This window comes from Cervus elaphus, chromosome 28 (genome assembly GCF_910594005.1).
Source record: "Cervus elaphus chromosome 28, mCerEla1.1, whole genome shotgun sequence".
NCBI classification, from domain to species: domain Eukaryota; kingdom Metazoa; phylum Chordata; class Mammalia; order Artiodactyla; family Cervidae; genus Cervus; species Cervus elaphus.
In genome coordinates, this window is record NC_057842.1 from 52,140,571 (window position 1) to 52,159,094 (window position 18,524).

Sequence of the window (18,524 nt, forward strand, 5' to 3'; positions counted from 1 at the left end):
AGGGCGAGAAGCGGGAGGCCCGGCCATTGTCCAGGGAGGGCGCATTTTTGTCCGGAGGCTGCTGGTTGCTATAGCGAGGAGGGAAATCCAAACAGAAGGGCTCAGTTCGCCTCCCTCGGGCCTGGGAGCAGCGTTCCCTCCTCTCAGCCAAAATAAAAGTGCCGCCCGGGGCCTGGCACCCCTTCCCCGGAGAGCTGACAGCGGGCTGGAGAAGAGGGGCCGGGAGGATCCGGGCACCGAACGAGGGGAGGGGGCATCCAGCCCAGCAGGGAACAGTCAAGCAGGTTACTGCTGGAGCGGGCGGATGCGCCTCTCTCTCTCTCCCCCTACACTTTCCCTGCCACATTTTATTTAGGAAAACTCTTACAACCCTCTCAAACTCGAGAGACGTTTCGATGGGTGAAACCCCCTCCTGGCTTAGACTGGTGGGAGCGTCTCCGCGCTGGAAGCGCCGTCGGAGGAGAGAGACCTGCGCACGACAGCGACGCTGTACCGGGACGGAGCGGTGACACTAGGGGCAGAAAGGGCAGTTTGTTCTGAGTTTAAAAATCACCCACAGGGAAAGGTTACCGGAAAGGCGTGTAGATGCAAATTTCTTACATTTAAAAGAGACTCTTATTTTGCAATAGTGTTCTCTCTTCCTTTTCTGTTTTTCTTAATATCTTACTATTCAACTTTGAACACAGTGTGTGAAGGGAGGGTTACAATAAAGGCTCCTTACGATTTGGCTTATAATTTCTCCAACCACAAAGCTTAGGACAACTAGGGGAAAGCAGCACTGTTTAGTTGATTACGATCTGTTAGTTTTAGAAATTTTTGAGTTGGTATTTTTTAAAGGGGAGAATATTCGTTTACTCTGGGCGTGGCAAAAAAGTTATGATTTTGTTTGTGGGGACAAGTTATCTATGCCAGGAGGGAATCAGATAGTAAAAACTTTAAAAAAAAAAACCAATTCTCTTACTCTCTTGTGACTTTTACCTTCTTTTTCTTCTCTGCGTCTGCTTCTTGCCTAGAAACTGTCTGAAAATCCAGAGAGAAAACTTTTATGTGGCTGGAGGAAGCCATTTGAAAAGCATAACAAGAGAAGTTCTCTCCCTTCCCGACTTAAATTATATCCTTTCCTTCCAAGTGACAAGTCTCTTTGGGGAAAAAAAAGTTGAGACAACTTTATAAGAAGTTCTTTAATTCATAATAATATTCACATTTTAAAAAATGCTTGAAAGAAATCATGTTAATGAAGAGAACATTTGCAGTAATTTGGTGATAATTATCAGAATCGCCACATATTCGCAGAGGCTTGAACAATTCGTGTTCGGAGAAAAGCAAAACACATTATTTTAATAGTCTGATATGCAAACTATGGACCGTTCAATTACGTGGCTTAATAATGCATACATGATGCGATCTTGTTACTGGGATGGGAAGGTCTGCGGTGAGTCACTCCTAAGCCCAAGTGTGCTCTCACAGCCAGCAAAATCCATTGCCATGGATCAGGGGCCCCTGCCAAACTGCATCTAAGAGAATAAAAATTAATGACTGAGAATTTGAGCGTTAAATTAACATTAATTATATGACCTGCATGCTGGAAAGATTAAATTTCTTATGCCCTAATTAGATAACGTCTCCTCATACATCAAACAATTTCCATTTTCATCCCCGGGTTTCAGGAATACAATGCAAGGTGCTGAGAGTCAGTAGTGGAAGGTTTTCCTTCTCTGAAGTCAAAGTTTGGGGTGTCCAGCCACCTGCTCCGCTGCTTTCCTTTGCTTCTTTCCGTTGGCTTCATCGGGGAAGAGCCCTCAGGCTGGAAGAGGTCATATTTTAGAGAGTGAATCTACTCCACCCTGTACAGACAGTGGTAGTTGGAGAGCAAGGAGCTTGGTGGGCGGTCCTCAAGTAGACCTGGAACGCCAGAGGGACCCGTATCAACTGTCTGGAGAAAACCTGGGTCACTGGTCATTGTCTCAGGCTGAGAAAACTAGGCAGTAAGATCCCTGCGGGGAAGCGGAAGGAAGGGAAGTCCAGCCAAAATGCACCGCCGCGAACCCTTTTCAGAAGAAACGTCAAAGCTAGAATTGCAGGGACGCGAGAGACCCTCGATGTTGTATTTGCAAAAGAAAAAAGGTTTTCTTAGGTGGGAAACAGTCAAAGGCCAAGACAAGGGCACTCAGTTCCTTCGAGAAGAGGCTGGACTAGAGGCTTGTCCGCCGTCTCCCCAGCAGTGCCCTGACATTTTGAAATCTCACACCTTGTTGGCCACAAGTGACCCTGAGACCCTGTCTTACCCTGTCTGGGGCAACACACGGCCGGGCGTCGGCCACAAGGTGGCGGGGGAGGAGGACCAGATGCTGCGTGGGTCTCGGTACTCTAATACCTGTTGCTGATGCAGGGGCAGGGTGAGAGTGAACAGGACAGCCACCGGCCCCACCTCCAGGACAGAGGGTCAGTGGGGGCGCGCGCGCCCGTTCTCTCGGTTCGTAAGACGTGACCTGGGGGTCCCAGGGCTCCGAAAAAAGCTGCTCTGTGCAGGTGGCTTGGAAACAATGCAGGGGACCTAAATTCCTGGGATTAGGATATCCTCTTGTATATACCAAGTGGCCCCAGACCTCTCACGTTTCCTTCTCCACCCTCCCCATCCTCCTCGTCTCACCTTCCCCCGGGGACAGTAAAGAACTCCGGGACCTTGCGGACAGCTGCCCCGAGCGCCGGGCGGGACGAGCAGAGCAAGATTAAAACCTCAAGGCGGCGGACGCTAAGTCACTCAGAATAGAGTTTTCACGTGTCACTGTTTCCATTCAGCCACTTTCAGGCTTCTGGGGAAAGGGCAGGTGCGGGAGCGCGAGTCTACGCAGTTCTCAATGGTGTCTACGTGGCAGGGGAAAGGGGTGTCAGGGCAGTCCGCAGATGCCGGCTGCTGGGGGCTCTGCCTGCGGGGTCCCCTTCCCGCGGAGCCGTCGGGACCCGGGTGGGGCGGGGGGAGGTGGGAGCGGAGGGGTGAGGAAGGGGCCGGCGGAGAGGGGCTCATCCCGGGCCGAGCCGGGCGGGACACTTCCCGGGGCTCCAGGCCCGGCGGCTTTCTCCGGCCGCCAGCCCTCCGAACCCCCGCGCGCGGCCCCGCGCTCGCTCGGCCGCAGCAGTTACTTCGCGACCCCGAACTCCGGGTGCAATCCGATCTCAGGGTTGGAATGAACCTGAGTTAGTAGAGCACCGTCTCTCTGGGCCCCGGGGCTGTAGGACTGGGAAGTCGGGAGGGACGCCTGCACGGAGCCGGGTGAAGACCCGGGGCTTCAGCAAAGTTCGGCCGAGTTTGAAACCCAGCGCGCGCGCTCCGCCTCCCCGGTCTCTCCCTCCCTGCTGTTCTAGGATGGGGTTCCGAACAGAGGGCGTAAGGACGCGAGTAACCGAGGTGAGGCGACAGTGGAAACGGTCGGAAGAGGGTGCGTCCCGCCTCCCTGCGAAGTACAGAAATCTCTCTCTCTTGGCACAGAAACTACTCTCGCGGCAGGTCCGCCGAATAGAGCGTCGCAGCTGTCGTGGCCAGAACTTTGCAGCCCGGATACTTGGGCAGAGAGAAGCCGCCGCTGGCTCACCGCAGCTTCCCTCCTCCCTTCTCGGCAGCGCTTTCAGTTTGAAGTGTTTCTCCTTTACGCAGACCACCCCGCTCCCCCCACCTCCCGCCCCCAGCGTGCCTTTGCTGGAAACGGTTACTCCTTTTAAAAATTGGAAAATCAATGCCAGTTTAGCCTCTTCCGTGAGATGATGCACTGTCTAATATTACAGGGAAGGAAACAGCCCGGCCGAAGGCATGGCTTCAACCCCTGGGGAATTTTAGGTAGAAATTGACAATGAACCGCGCTCAAGAGCGCTGCTGAAACATACTTTGGCTTAGTAGCACTACTATAAACCTAAGGCACATCTCTTACACATCGTCTGTTTGGTTGTGGCTGAGGTTTGGCTGAACGATTGATCAGAAGCTTGCACCGTGGGTGTTTATTCTTCCTGTTTCCTTGAACCAAATCTTGGACGGCTTCCTGATAGTTTTCAGATGCCATTTGCTGCACAGACAGATCTCATATGCCTACTGCAGATTGTCTTCAAAGTTCTAGTTTAAAGAGCATTATGTAAGCCTCTCTCTATTTACATAAGAGCTTTAACTCAAACCTCTCAGAAAACCATTTATTACCAACTGAAACCCATGCAGGGTAGCAGCATAAATGACCTGTATTTTTATGATGCTCTTAAGAACAGCAGTAGTTCATTCTTCTTGAAAAAAGGAAAAAGTAGATGTAACAAAGAATTGGGATATTTTGCATTTTTATTCAAACTTGGTGTCTTGTAATTTGAGCATCATTCTTAAGCTTAATTCAGACAGTGGGGACATTTATAGGGTACTCTTTTTCTCTGTGAGGTCAGCATTTATCTAGGCCACAGAGTTAGCCCTGCGTCTCTCAAGTTTAATCCCAAATGTGAGAACAAGTTTTAGTTAGTAGAATCAAGTGCAAATTTAACTAAATTCTAAATTATTAAAAGGAACCTTGAATACGTGATCACTGTAAACAAAAGTCAAGCGATAATAAAATATATGGAATAAAATGTAACTTTTCTTTTTCACTACCTTCACCTACATCACAGTTCCTATCTTTGAGATAACCACTGCTGATAGTTTAAGTTCCCTTCCCTCCCCGACTCCCCATCTACTTACTAAACTTTGGGCCAGATTTTTATTGTTATGCATTGTTACAATTCCTTTTGGCAAGATGGGGCCTGGTGAAATAAGAAACTTAGTAATGCAGAGTTCAAGTTTGGGATACTCTAAAGAAGAAAAATGTTGTCTAGTCACTAAGTCATGTCTGACTCTTGCCACCTCAAGGACTGCAGTCCGCCAGCCTTCTCTGCCCATGCGATTTCCCAGGCAAGAATGCTGAAGTGGGTTGCCGTTTCTGCCTCCAAGGGATCTTTCGGACCAGGGACTGAACCCCAGTCTCCTGCCCTGGCAGGTGGATTGCTTACCGCTGAGCCACCAGGGAAACAAAAAAAACTTGTCCCAAATGATGTGGGAAGCGAGCTCTGGAGTATTGCTTTATCACTGCTACTGCTCTGGCTGGAAACAAGACAAAACAAAATATCATTTAGGAACTGGCACTTTCATGTCAATAGAGTCAATAGAAGAGATCAACAAATGTTCTGGCAACATCTTTGTTTATTAAAAGCTAGAAATATATCAATAAGGTTCTTACAGTCCAAGGTTCTTCCTGTTGAGCATCTTCTATTTAAACAATCTCACTTCTCTCGGCAGACACAGGCCAGGGGCTCGTCTACAGCTAGGTCTCCAAAATGGGATTTGTCTTGTTAGGGGAAGGGACTAGACTCCCAAACATCCTCTTGTTGGCTGCTCTTTCTGACACACAGTAAAGTTGTTACCAAGAAAAATTGTGGTCAGGCTGTGTCTCAAGCATCCTGTCCCTTTCTGCCCTTCTCACTTTTGCCTATCATCCTGATCCCACAGTTCTAGATCTGCCCTTTCTGACGTTTTAGCCCATTTAGGCTCTTCCCTGTCATCATCAGTGTGGTAAGGTAATCAGTGCAAGGTGTTAAAAGCTGATACATGCTAAGAGGTATTTACATGTATTTCCAAAGCATCTTGGAGGGTCCATGTTACAGGCCCCAAACAATGAATCTCAGTAGTGGAACTGGAATTTAAGACTGTGGTTGGCAGATGGGGAAGATATTTTAGGCAAGAGGAATTTGCAGCATTCCTAAAATATAGCCACATGGCCATGAGTCACCTTCTTTGTCCTCTCTTTAGAGACCAGCTCTACCTCTGTGATCTACCCAGATATGAAATTTCTACTGGAAAAACAGTGCCATTATAGAATTCTTTATTAGTACCTGGACAGTGTTGGAACTGTTTTAATGGAGTTGTATTGTAGAATTTGCCTTTAGTAACAGGTTTTCATGGGACTGACCCCACAATCTGGGGAAGAATGACCTATTTTGACCTATGAAATTATTTGCACCCTATCATGAATGGTTCAGGAAATGCACATGACCTGAATAGGCCAATCAGAGTCAATGAACATTAGCTTCATAATTTTGTCTAGAATGGTGAGGAAGAAGAAAAAAGTTAAAGTTCTCATTACCTTACCTGCTAAAGTGAAATCATTCATCCTCTTAGAGCTCTGTTACGAAGAGGAGATACTTGAAAGAAACCAATACAGAGAAACACAAATGACAAGTAACATAAGATGACATAGTTGAGCTCTTGGATTCAGCTGCACCTTTACCCTTAGATTCTTTTTCTTTGTAAGCCAAAAAATCACTCCCCACTGCCGCCCTGAAATTAGTTTGAGTTTCTATTGCTTGAAATTCAAACAGCCTTGACTCCTTCATGACTCTCATGAAGGGCAGAGAGTTAAGTTAATCAAATGACTCAGCTCATGGCATAGCATCATCATTGGGTCGTGCAAAGTCCTTCTCACATCTATCGTCCTTCCTTCCTTCTTCCCTCCCTTCTTCCTTCCTTACTCTTTTCCTTCCTTCCTTCTCCTTTATCCCCATATCTCACTCAGATTCCTGTCTCTGTCATAGGCCACTGTTCTGTTTGTATATATTCTTCTTTTTTCTTTTTTAAATCTCAAACTCCTAATTTATCCCTTTCCCACACTTCCTCTCCCCTTTGGTAACCATCTGTTGTTTTCTATGTCTGTGAGTCTGTTTCTCTTTTGTAGTTAGGTTCATTTGTATCGCATATTAGACTCCAGTGTAAGCAATCTCATATGATACTTGCCTTTCTCTTTCTGACTTACTTTACTTAGTATGATGACCTCTAGTTGCATCTGTGTTGTGGCAAATGGCATTATTTCATTCTTTTTTATGACTGGATAATATTCCATTGTATACATGTATCACATCTTCTTTATCCATTCATCTGTTGATGGACATTTAGGTTGCTTCCATGTCTTGGCTTTTTGTGAATCGTACTACTATTGAATACCTGTGTCTTTTCAAATTATAGTTTTCTCTGGATATATGCTCAGGAATGGGATTACTGTATCTTATGATAGTTTTATTATTAGTTTTTTAAGGGCTCTCCATACTGTTTTCCATAGTGACTGCAACAATTTACATTCCCACCAAGAATTCCATGTATTCTTGAAAATACATGTTGTTTTTCTGAAGGAATTATTTTTGATTCATGTAAGTGACATTGTGTTGAAAACCTTGTTCTGTTTCTTGCATTTTCACTCAGTACTATATATTGAATACCTATTTATGTTGCTATGTGTACATGTAATCCATTGCTTATAATTGCTACACAGTTCTTGATTGTGCATGTATCTGTCAAGCTTCAGTAGGTAAAAATATAAACCACACAAAAAAGTTGGAGATTGTGCCCTGAGCTCAGTCTGTATGTGAAGCTGCAGGCTTCTTCCCTAGTCTTTCAGCATTGTCTTAAATATCCATCTGTGCTCTTATGTTTACACTTTTTGTGTTGCTCCTCATGTATCCTCATGTTTTACTTTTTTACTCTTTCAATTGTGGATACTCAAATAGCTTCTAACTCCTTGTCACTATAGAAAATGCTACACTGACCAACTTATTAGATATTTCCTTATGGACTTTTGTGTGAGTTTTGTACATATATGTGTACATACATATATATCATATATATATATATTTCATAATTCAAATGGTGATTGGTTAGTTGCTAAGTCATGTCTGACTCTTACGACCCCATGGACTGGGGCCTTCCATGCTCCTCTGTTCATGGGATTTCCTAGGCGAGAATGCTGGAGTAGGTTGCCATTTCCTTCTTTAGGGAATCTTCCCAACCCAGAGATTGAACCTGGGTCTCCTGCATTATCTTCTGCATTGCAGACAGATTCTTTACTGCTGAATTATCAGGGAAGACCATAATCCAGATATCCAGGGGGAAATTTCAGCACCATAAGTTATTTAAATACTTGATGTGATTGAATAATGTGTCAGATTGTTTTCCCAAATGGCTATCCCAGTCTATATTTATACCAGCTATCTATGATGATTCCTCTATCCCAGGGAGATCATGTGATTTATGCTCTAAATGGAGACACTTTTGACAATGAAAGCAGATATTAATAATTATGATGGACATTAAATGTAAACTAGGACTGTTTCAGACAAATTTGGATGTACAGTCCCCTTGCGCTATCCTACATCCTGGCCAACTTGATGTTATCCAGCCTTCCTGTTTCTGCCAGTCTACTTGTATGAAGGTGTGTTCCTTTTCATTTTCTCTTGTTTTTCTCTGATTATGTTTAAGCACATTTTTCATGCTTGGATTTTCTTTCCTGTAAATTACCTGTTTATATGCATTATCCATCTTTCTTCAGTTGGGATTGCTACAGGGTTTCTTTGTAGACTCTAGATATTTGTAATTATTAGTTATAAACATTGTTGATGTCTTCACACTTTTCGCTTCCTGTCTACTAACTTAATCCAAGGTATTCTTCACCAAAAAATATTTAATTTTAATGGAATCATACACATCAGCAAAGTGGATCCAGGAGTATGCCATCCAACTCCCTGTTCAAGGAGAGATCTGTTATCCCAGCTGCTGGGGATGCTATTAGCAGACATATTTTAGTTTTCAGTCACTAATGGCCTCAACTGGACTCTTAATTGTATTCCGTTAACAGGGTATGCCTATTCCTTTGTCAGTACCATACATTGTTTTGTTTACTGTAGATTTGAAGTAAGTTTTGAAATTGGGAAGTGTGGTTGTTGCACTTTTGTTCTTTTTCGAGATTGTTTTGGGAATTCTGTATTCCTTGCAATTCCAAATGCATTTTAGGATCAATTTGATCATTTATGGAAAAAAAAACACAGCTAAAATTTTAACAGGGATTATATTTGATTTGCAGATTCATTTGGGGGTTGTTTCCATTTTAACAATATTAGGTCTTCTAAACCATAAACATGGTGTATCTTTCCATTTATTTAGATCTTCTTTACGTTCTTTTAATAATGTTTTGTAGTTTTAGGGAACACATCTATCTTGTACTTTGGTTAAATGTATTCCCAAGTATTTTATTCTTTTTAATGCTTTTATAAATGAATTATTTTTCTTAATTTCATTTTTACATTATTCATTTCTGGTATACAGAAGTGAAACTGATTTTTATATGTTGATCTTATATGATCTTATATCTTGTAACTTTTTAAACTCATTTATTAGTTCCAATAATTTTTTCTTACTACATATCATATCATATCATATAATCTATGAGCAGAGATAATTTTAGTTCTTCCTTTTGTTTAATTCCCTTGTGTAGAACTTCTAGTACAGTGTAAATAGCTGTGGTGAGAATATACATCCTTGTCTTGTTTCTGATCTTGAGGGAAAGCTTTCAGTCTTTTAGCATCACATATGATGTTAGTGTGGGTCCCTTTGTCAAACTGAGAAAATTCCTTGTTTGTTCAGTGGTTTTATCATGAAAGGGTGATGGATTCTGTCAAATGATTTTTCTGTGTCTGTTGAGACAGTCATGTGGTTTTTCCTACCTTTAACCTATTAATATGGTGCACTGATTGATTTTCATGTTGAACCAACCTTGCACTCCTGGAATAAAGCCCAATTGGTCATGATGTATGCTTATTTAATACGCGCTGCGATTGAGTTAGCTAGTATTTGTTGAGGACTTTTACATCTATATTTAGAAGGAATATTGGTCTCTAGTTTTCTTGTGATACCTTTGTCTATCTTTGGTATCAGGATAATAATGGTTTCATAACTATTTTTTGGAAGAGTTTGAGAAGTCTTGATGGTAATTCTTCAAATGTTTCACAGAATTCATCAGTGAATTTTTCACTGGTTATTAAGATCACTCTGCATGGTTTCAGCTTGAATGGTCTTTTTACACTCCTACTATGTGAAGTGAGGACCACCCGTGTGTGTGTGTGTGTATGTGTGTGTGTGTGTATTGTTGTACACAAGAGCAGATTCTACATTCTACACAGAGCATATATTCAGTCCTCAGTTTATAATTGTAAGAAGAACTTCAGATCTATTCTAATAGCTGACCCAGTAAGATTTGTTCTTCAATAACTTTGCTCAGTTAAGTTCAGCTGGGCCATCAGTCTTATTATCTTAGGCATTTATACAATAACATTATTGCATAATAAGGATGTCAAAATTCCAGTAGGTGGAACCAGTGACTCTCTAAGGAAAATAAATTTATTGTATAGATGAAATGAAATCATCATCATTCAAACACTTGGCAGATTTTATGTTTTGGCTTTTGTTTTATGTATGTATTTATTTTAACTTTGCTTTCATTGCAATTTGTATTTACTCACATACATAAGTTCTGTGAGAATTTAAAGGAAATTAAAGAAATGTCATGATAACTCTGTCAAACTGTTTAAAGGATATGAATTTACCGAGATGTATAAATAAAATAATGAGAAAATAAGTAAATATTCACACACTTTTCAGCTATTTTGTGTGCTGAAGAAAGAGTTTTGCAGGAGAGACTCAGTAAACATTTCACCCCCAAAAATGAGAATCTCTCTGGCTTTGTCTCACAGAATTCAGGAACATTCTCACTATATTTAGGCTAGGAGAGCAAGTAAAACCTCATCTCATTCACGCTGTGTGAGGGAAGTATAAAAGCAAACATTCAGTGAAACTGGAAGCAGGCATCCCTGGCTTCTCAGGATAGTCTATAATCAATGGCCATCCAGTAAAGGGTACATTGTTTACATTTGTGTTCATGAGGTGTGAGCCTGTCCTTTTTGGAAGATGTGCTCAGCTCTTCCAGGAGAGCCCTCAAAAGTCCAGATAAAAGTCAAAAAGGATGTATTTTCCCACTTGATTCGTGATTTTCTCAGAGTAATCAGTCAAGGCCAAATTATTGTACATTGACTATTCAATACATAGTTCTGTACTTATGGAGTTAGCACACAATATATGTGGAAGTGGAACAGTGGAACACTTGTTTTCTCTCCTTCCACTGGAAACACATGAGCAAAATCTAATCTCTAACTCTCTTCTACTTAAAAATATTTTTAAAGTTTCATTGACCAAGAAAACTCTTTTCTTCTTATTTCACGTTACATTTTTTTTCAACCAAACATTGAGTCAAGGGATGTAAAGGTGAATGAGACACTGTGTTAGGAGATGGGGATAGAAAACAATACGCCCGTTGGTTCCATCGTGAGCTCACAGCCTGCTGAGGGAGATATCATAATGTAGTTTCTGACATCTTCACTCATTTACTGACGAAATTTCCTATTCATTCTATGTAACATGCCCACGCAGCAGGTACTGTGCTAAGCCTTTTAAAGCCGTGGTTCACAACCTTGGTCCTGATGCAGAGAATCCCCTGGAAAACTTAACAAAGATATCTTGGTTCACCTACGGAGATGATGGTTCCAGTGGTTTGGATGCAGCATGGGCACTGGGGCTGGGAACAATGTCCTGGGAGATTCAAATTGCTGTCAAGGCTGAGAACCACTGTTCTAAAGAGAGAAAGGTATTCTTCCTTTCTTCAGGGAAGAAGAATATCATAATATGCTGGGAGAAACAGACAAGCAACCAGACAATTATAATCCAGTGTGAAAAGCCTTTGATAAACATGAGTGTGGGGAGCTGTGGTCTTTCTTCTCATTTTACAAATGAAGAATCTGAGGGTTTCTCATGTTGGTGGATTTGCCCAACATTATGGATTGAGCAGGTAGGTGACAGAGTCAGGATTGAAACCTAGATCTGTCAGATCAGATCACTACACTAACTCCCAGAAAAAGGAAACTATACTTCCCAATAGAAGGGAAAGATAAAAACCAGGATTTATTTTCATTATTTTTAAAGGACATTTACAATGTTCTAATATGGATAAAGTGCTCACATGAATTTCTAAAGGTTTGTAGGTGAAGAACTATAACAACATAAAAATACTGTCACGATTCCATGTTCTTAAAGTATTTACCAAATCTACTGTAAGGAAATCACGCAATGTCAATATTGTTGCATCATGATTCCTATGTCTCTTAGCATGTCCACATAACACAATTGGGCAATGTTTATTAACTTATGATTCTCATGAAAATATGGAAACAGTGAATATAATTTTGGATGTTAGGATGGAGGCCTCTTTGATAATCTGATCCATAATGATTAACTCTTGAAATGTGCAACAGTGCTTTGGACATCCCTCCTTGAAAGTGCCACTCTAGTTGGGCTTCTTTGCTTTCCCAGAGACTTCACAGCATCCTCATATTTTTATGCAGGAAACTGTAAAAATCTGAATGCAAAGTTTCTGTTTGTTCTATTTTAGCTTTTTATTTTTCATTTTTTTTTCTTTAGGAAAACTTTTGCCTGTGGAAAAACATCTCAGCTCATCATAAAAAGGGTCTACGCAGGCAAAAACCAAAAGAACTTTTCTGTATTTTGTACTGATGTTTTATACATCAGTGAGGTTGTGCATGGCATGTCCAAATTGAAAAGAAAAAAACTGAAGCAGTATCTCAGCAATGTCCATCTGGAGGTTTCCTGAGTAAGGATTATTAGCTAAACCCTAGAAGAAACCCCTAGATCTTGCTAAAAGAAGGCTGGAGGTGGAACTGACAAAAAAACAAAACAAAAAAAATCCCCTGAATTTTCTATCCACATTGCAGCAGCAACCCAGTCTAGGTACAGATTCCATTTTTAAAAGTGATTTTAAAAAGAAAAAAAAAAACCTCAGTGATGCAAACATTTTGTGAGAATAAACATTTGAGCGTCATTGAGATATTTAATAGTTATAATAGAATAGTTTTGATTTGGAAATTTCTGAAACTTTAAAATATTACAATTATTCAAATTATGCATATCTGTAGGGGTTCTTTTAAATGTCATATAGCTGTTCCATTTTTATCTGTGAGACTCTATAGAAGTTCTATTGAGCTGATTGTATGAAAAGGTCCTACAAAGTTCAAGATACATTTTCTTCCCTAGATCTCATGATAATAATAACCAGAAGTTACTGCTTTTGGTCATCATATGGAATAAAAACTAGTTATTTCCATCCATTGGTTTATATATGTAAGCCAGCTTCTGTTGAAGCCACACCCAAGAAGCAGATGTCTGGGGTTTTTGTTGTTATCTCAAAGAGAATGGGGCCCATATGAAATTTAACATGGGCAACTCAGCAAGAGATGCTCCACGGTGGGCATTCAAGTCTGAGGAAGCAGTTTATGGAGTATGGAAGGAGCTATTCCAGGATATAAGGTGTTTTGTGGGATATGGAGTTTGCCGTTTCTACAAATTATGTATGTAACTGGGCTGTTGTGTAGTAATGTTATTGTGAACACAGCCCTCTGTATCAGCAAGCATGCAAGTAATGACTCCCAACCCCAAAGCCAACTATCTTAACAATAAGAAACTTCGGTTGTCCTACATATCAAGAAATCCCGAGTCAGAGTGTTGTCAATTCATTGATTCATTAAGAACCCATGTTCTTGCCATTTTTTTTCTCATTGTTGCAAAATTGTTGATGCAGTTTCAGGCATAACATATCACAGTGTCCAATAGTAGAAGAAAGCTGTTTCATCTCATGTGTCTCTTAAAGAGAAGAAGTGAAAGTTTCCTGAAGTCCCCAGAAGACTATGTCCGTAGACTGGAACTCAATGTTGTGCATATGTCTAAACCAGGTACTTGCAAAGGAATCAGAATTATCTGAATTGTATTCCTTGCCAGGTTTTATTCTGAGTCATATGAGAGGATGGATGCTTTAACTGAACTGGGGCCACTCCTCGTAAGGGAGAAAGTGAATGACTGTTAGCTGGACAAAAATGGGTGACTCTCTGGGGGATTATAAAGAAAGTGATAGAGGAGAGTGATAGAGGAAAAAAACTCTTCAAGGAAATAAGACTCAGAGATGCTTCTTTATAGGAACAGATGGACTATAGGAAGCAACACAGTAAAAGGACTCTATTTTTAGCCAACCAAAGTGGGTCTCTATGTATAACAGGTCAGGATTGTGGGTAAAACAGAAAAAGGATTTGGAAACTTCCTGTGCTGGTCACTGAATTGATGTCCATTTTGTTTTCTGGATGATTCAGCCAGTTAAAGTAATTTTTACAATGAATCAAGATGAGGGTGCAGTGTTTAAATGACTTGCTCAGGTTCACATGATACACTCGATGTTCCCTTCCAATCTGCAAATAGACATGGGAATGGTTTCTTGTGAATGCCTCTTTGACATCATTTGTTCATTCATTTCCTCACAAGTATTTATTGAGCATCCATGTTCTAGGTGCCATTTTAAGCTCTGGATTTTATATTAAACTATGAATAGGAGGTCCACATGAATCTTACATTGTAGCATAAGAAATAATCAAGTAATCAAATGTATATATAAAGAATAGATGGTAGTAAGTTCTGTGGGGAAAAATTAAGCAATGCAAGTTAAGATAAGGCAACTTTGGTGTTTTTATATGTTCAGTAAGGATCTTACTGGGCTTCCCAGGTGGTGCTAGTGGTAAAGAACCCTCCTGCCAATGCAGGAGACTTGCGACCGATTGGATCCCTGGGTTGAGAAGGTCCCCTGGAGGAGGGGATGGCAACCCACTCCAGAATTCTTGCCTGGAGAATCCCATGAAAGACAGAGCCTGGCAGGGTACAGTCCACAGAGTCGCAAAGAGTCAGACGCGAGTGAAGTGACTTCACATGCATGCACACAAGGACCTTATTAAAAGCATTTGATCAGAGACTTTGAGGAGGGTGTGGCCAGGAGGACGTCTAGGGGAGGAATGTTCCAGGCAGAGGAGATGAAAGATACAAAGATCCTGGTGTAGGGGGCTGGCTTGAAGGCCAAGAAAGTCAGTGTGGCTTGAGTACAGAAGAAGGCAGGGAACAATGAGTAGAGAGCAGTCACAGATCACACAGAGCATCATTGGCCACAGTTCTCTAAGTGTGTTCTCCAGACCAGCAGCGTCAGCACCTCCCAGAACTTGTTAGAGATGCAAATTACTGTGCTGCACCCCAGCTTCCTGAGTCAAGAAACTACAGGTGTGGCCCAGCGATCTGATCTGTGTTTTAGTAAGACTCCAGACATTTCTGATTCTGTTGCAGCTCAAGTTCTAGACCCAGGGTTGGAGGCTACGTTTGGATTTTATTCTGAGTTAAATGGAGAGCCATTGAAGTGTTTTAAGCATAGGACATAACTGGATTTTCATTGAAAAATGAGCACTCTGGCTGCTTTGTTCAAAACGAACTATAGGGAAGCAAAGGAAAGAAGCCAAGAAATCAGCTGGAGATTACTGTCATTGTCTGAGCAAGAAGGGATGGTGGCCTGGACTGGAATGGTGGTGGAGGTGATGAGAAGTGGTTGGATTCTGCATTTATTTTGAGGCAGAGCCAACAAGAATTGCTGATGGAGTATATGTGATATGAGAGAAGAGGGAGAGAGTAGATAGGAAGGACCCCAAAGGTTGTGGCCTCAGCAACTGGAAGGATGGAATAGCTCTTTATGGAGATGCAGAAAACCATAGGGGTGGATGGTTTAAGGGAGAAAATGAAGAGTATGGTTTGGGGATAAAATTTGGCTGGCATATGTGCTATTTAAAGCAATGGGCCTGAGGACTTCCCTAGTGGTCCAGTGGCTAAGACTCTGCTCCTAATGCCAGGTGCCTGAGTTTGATCCCTGGTCAGGGAACTAGATCCTACATGCCACAACAAAGATGGAAGATCTTGCGTGCCACAACCAACACCCAAAACAGCTAAGTAAATAAGTAAAATAAATATTAAAAATTATAAAACAATGGGCCCAGATGAGATCATTTAGGGGATGTGTATAGATGGAGAAGCAGTCTTAGAGCTGAGCCCTGAATATTTGAGAGATTGGGGATGAGGAGAAACCAGCAGAGGAAACTGAAAAATAGTAACCTGTGAGATTGGATGTTTTAGGATGTGCTTAGTTGCTCAGTCGTGTCCAACTCTTTGCGACCCCATGGACTGTAGCCCACCAGGCTCCTCTGTCCATGGAATTCTCCAGGCAAGAATACTGGAGTGGGTCGCCATGCTTTCCTCCAGGGGATCTTCCCAACGCAGGGATCGAACCCAGGTCTCCCGCATTGCAGGCCGATTCTTTACCGTCTGAGTCACCACAGATTGAAAGAGAAAGAGAAGATGATGCCCTCAAAGCCAAATTCAGAAAGTGATTGAAGCGGGTGGCAGCAGGGGTTGAGATAGGGTGAGGAGAGCCAGGCACTTGCCTCGGGTGCAAAATCTACAGGAGGTAGCAAGAAACTCAGTCATCAAAACAATTAATATCAATGTAATATTTATAAAAAGAAAATTTTACTTAAGCAATCCATGATAAACAAAATATCACAATTTAAGTCAAGACAAGGTCAGACCCTCCAACTCACACCACTTAACTTACGCCTCTCACTTTGGTCCTGGCCTGGCCAGATTTTATCTTTATTTACAGTTTTGCTATTTGGTTCATCATGAAAAAATTTTTGCATTTATTTTCCTTTGAAAATATTACAGTGAAATATTACTTTCAATGTTTGGGGCACCTACTTAAAATTTGCACCTGCAATGAACACCTCGCTTGCCTTACCTACACTCAGGGTAAAAGAGAGGCAGAGGATGGATTGGGTTCAAGATACAGAGCTGGGATTGACACATATGCACTATTGATATTATATATAAAATAGATAATGAGTGAGAACCTCCTGTAGAGCCCAGGGAACTCTACTTACTGCAGGTCACTGTGGTGCCCTGTGATGGGAAGGAAGTCCAAAAGTGAGAGTCTGTATATGGCTGATTCACTGTGCTGTCCAGTAGCAACTGATACAACATTGTAAAGCAACTATCACTCCAAAAAGTTAATTAAAACGTCCAACTTAAAAAAAAAATAGAATATAGAGTCAGTGGTGATTCTGACAAAAACTAACTCAGTAGTGCTGTGAAGAAACACGTAACCAGGGAGGGTTCAAGAGGGCTTGGGAGGAGGAGAATTGAAGACCGTGAACCCAGACTATTCTTTTAAGGAATTTTGCTATGAATGAGGCCCGGAGAAATGGACATTAGCCGCAGGGCACATGGGTTCCAACCCGGGTTCTATTTCATATAGAGACTATTACAATCGGTTTGTCTGCAGAGAGAAGGATAGAAAAGTTGGGGGGCTGATCATTTACAAGAAGGGACGTGTACCATATAGAGATCAGATGCTGGACAGCTGTGAATGCGAATGTGCTGGTGAGGAGGGAGTCCATGGCTTGGAGTGAGGACAGAGAGATATTTTCAGTTTTACCAGAAGCAAATCAGGTCAGTTTACAAAAGGACAAATGTTAAGAACATATACATTCTTTTTTTTTTTAATTAATGGAGGAGGAAATTAATAATTTTTTTGCTGCCCTGGGTCTTCGTTGCTGCATGTGGGAGTGCTCTAGTTGTGCTGAGTGGGGGCTGCTCTCTAGTTGCCCTGCACGGGCTTCTCGTTGTGTTGGCTTCTCTTGTTCTGCTGAAGCTCAGTACCTGCAGCTCTCGGGCTAAGTTGCCCCCAGGCTTGTGGAAGCTTCTGGGACCAGGGATCGATCCCTGCATTAGCAGGTGGATTCTTAACCACTGGACCACCAGGGAAATCCCATATGAAGTCTTCAAAGAGGAAAAGCAGTTTAAGAAGGGAAAAATAACACTAGAGAACAGTGGTTGTGATTGTGAGCGTTTCTGGCAGCAAAGACAATAGGGAGATTATATAAATGACCTAACTTATTATGGAGAGGAGGAGATAACAAACATCCCTTCGTGGAGGAGCTGCTCCCATAACTGACCCCTGTAACCACTGCATATGTGGCTCATGTAACAAAAGGGGCAAATATCCTTAGCAACTGTTGGCCTCACCCAAACAAAAGTGCAGTCAACGTGGATCATTCTTATGCTCTCCTTTGAGAAAAGGCCATGTGCTATGCTATGAAGGGAAGTTGCCTAAGTATTTAACCTTTCGATATTTAATATGACATATCTCTGGGCTTCCCTGGTGGCACAGATGGTAAAGAATCTGCCTGCAATGCGGGAGATCAGGGTTTGATCCCTGGGTCGGGAAGATCCTCTGGAGGAGGAAATGACAACCCACTCCAGTATTCTTGCCTGGAGAATTCCATGAACAGAGGAGCCAGGTGGGCTTCAGTCCACGGGGGTGGCAACGAGTCAGACACGACTGAGCAACTACTGCTCACGCGCGCGCACACACACAATCTGTAGAACTTTGACTCTAGAGGTGCAGGCAGCTTGAATTTACTTTCTGTCTGGATCTCATTGTCAAACACATCAAGGACATTCTGTCTAGCTTGGTGAACAGCCTATCAGCTCCTCTCCACTGTGGATTAAGGACAGAACTCATTCCTATGGGAACCAAGTGGTGGTATCCACACATTTAAGAAAGGTAAGGAGGTTGCTTTGTGTTTTTGCCCTCACATGATGCCTTTATACCTCATATGCAGGGGTCATGGACAGAACTGTGGGCAAGCCAGAGTTTTCCAAGGCAGTTGAA